Source organism: Pantherophis guttatus, unplaced genomic scaffold (assembly GCF_059756535.1).
Source record: "Pantherophis guttatus breed Tessera unplaced genomic scaffold, ASM5975653v1 scaffold_52, whole genome shotgun sequence".
Taxonomy (NCBI): domain Eukaryota; kingdom Metazoa; phylum Chordata; class Lepidosauria; order Squamata; family Colubridae; genus Pantherophis; species Pantherophis guttatus.
In genome coordinates this window covers 37,501-39,647 of record NW_028269867.1, presented here as the reverse complement: position 1 = coordinate 39,647, position 2,147 = coordinate 37,501, and positions in this window count along the sequence as shown.

Here is a 2,147-nt window from a genome sequence, read left to right as displayed (position 1 = left end):
AGTAGACCGGGGTGGGAACGCTCCACTTTGGCGCAGCCGGGCCCCGGCCAGGGAGAGCCGCCGGTCCACCGCTCAGGGGCCCGGCGAGCCCGGCGGGGCGGAAGGGGATCCCGGCTCCGGGGCCGCGGGCCTCGGTCGGGGACCCCCGCCGTCGCGTCGGTGCCCGCGCCGGGCCCCGGGGGTGCCCGCGCCGGGCAGACGGCCGGGTCTACCGGGACGGCCTTGGGCGGGTCCGGCTTACCGGGGCCCCGGCCGGATCACTCTTTCCGTTTCCCCCGCCGCGATGGAACTAGGGGATCCCGGCTCCGGCGCCGCGGGCCTCGGTCGGGGACCCCCGCCGTCGCCTCGGTGACAGCGCCGGGCCCCGGGGGTGCCCGCGCCCGGCATCCGTCCCGGTCTACCGGGGCCTCGGCCGGATCAGTCTTTCCGTTTCCCCCGCCGCGATGGAGGTACGGGATCCCGGCTCCGGCGCCGCGGGCCTCGGTCGGGGACCTCCCCCTTCGCCTCGGTGCCCGCGCCGGGCCCCGGGGGTGCCCGCGCCGGGGAGACGGCCGGGTCTACCGGGGCCTCGGCCGGATCAGTCTTTCCGTTTCCCCCGCCGCGATGGAGGTACGGGATCCCGGCTCCGGCGCCGCGAGCCTCGGTCGGGGACCTCCCCCTTCGCCTCGGTGCCAGCGCCGGGCCCCGGGGGTGCCCGCGCCGGGGAGACGGCCGGGTCTACCGGGGCCCCGGCCGGATCACTTTCCGTTTCCCCCGCCGCGATGGAGGTACGGGATCCCGGCTCCGGCGCCGCGAGCCTCGGTCGGGGACCCCCGCCGTCGCCTCGGTGCCCGCGCCGGGTCCCGGGGGTGCCCGCGCCGGGGAGACGGCCGGGTCTACCGGGGCCCCGGCCGCATCACTTTCCGTTTCCCCCGCCGCGATGGAGGTACGGGATCCCGGCTCCGGCGCCGCGGGCCTCGGTCGGGGACCTCCCCCTTCGCCTCGTTGCCAGCGCCGGGCCCCGGGGGTGCCCGCGCCCGGCAGCCGTCCCGGTCTACCGGGGCCTCGGCCGGGTCAGTCTTTCCGTTTCCCCCGCCGCGATGGAGGTACGGGATCCCGGCTCCGGCGCCGCGGGCCTCGGTCGGGGACCTCCCCCTTCGCCTCGTTGCCAGCGCCGGGCCCCGGGGGTGCCCGCGCCCGGCAGCCGTCCCGGTCTACCGGGGCCTCGGCCGGGTCAGTCTTTCCGTTTCCCCCGCCGCGATGGAGGTACGGGATCCCGGCTCCGGCGCCGCGGGCCTCGGTCGGGGACCTCCCCCTTCGCCTCGTTGCCAGCGCCGGGCCCCGGGGGTGCCCGCGCCCGGCAGCCGTCCCGGTCTACCGGGGCCTCGGCCGGGTCAGTCTTTCCGTTTCCCCCGCCGCGATGGAGGTACGGGATCCCGGCTCCGGCGCCGCGGGCCTCGGTCGGGGACCTCCCCCTTCGCCTCGTTGCCAGCGCCGGGCCCCGGGGGTGCCCGCGCCCGGCAGCCGTCCCGGTCTACCGGGACGCTCGCTCGGGCGGGACCGGTTTACCCGGGCCTCGGCCGGACTGGAGTGTTTCGGTTTTCTGCTTCTCTGCCAGGATGGCTGCGAGGGGTTGATTTAAATAGCTGGTTTGACGTGAAAAGCTTCCCTTCAAGTGAAAAGTTTGTTCCAATTTCTGCCATCTTCCTTCCTCAAAAGTTTTGGGTGTAGCTTTCCCAGAGGAACCTCTCGTAGGCCTATCATTTCTGATCTTAACTTCCCTCATTTATTCCATATTTTCCTTCCTCTTGCCGAATGGCCGAATCCAGTCCATTTCTAGTCCAGGAAATTATTTTTATTTCTTCTTCCATTTCTTACTGATCTATTTGCTTTGTCGAGCAAGTCGTTCTTAGGTCCCTTGGTTCTTTCTTTAACGTCTTCTGCTCCTGCTCCTTCTCTCGACGCTTTCTCGTTTTGTTGGCTTTCTTGGCTCTCTTTTGGCTGTTCTTTCTTCTCCTCCCGTCGTCCGTCCCCACTTTCATCTCCCCATCTTTCCTGTTCTTGGTCATCTCTACGTTGTTTATAAAATAATTCCGCTTTCTCTCTTGAATCTACTCGATATCTTTGCTCTCGCCAGCTCGCCGATATTTCGGCTCGCCGATATTTTG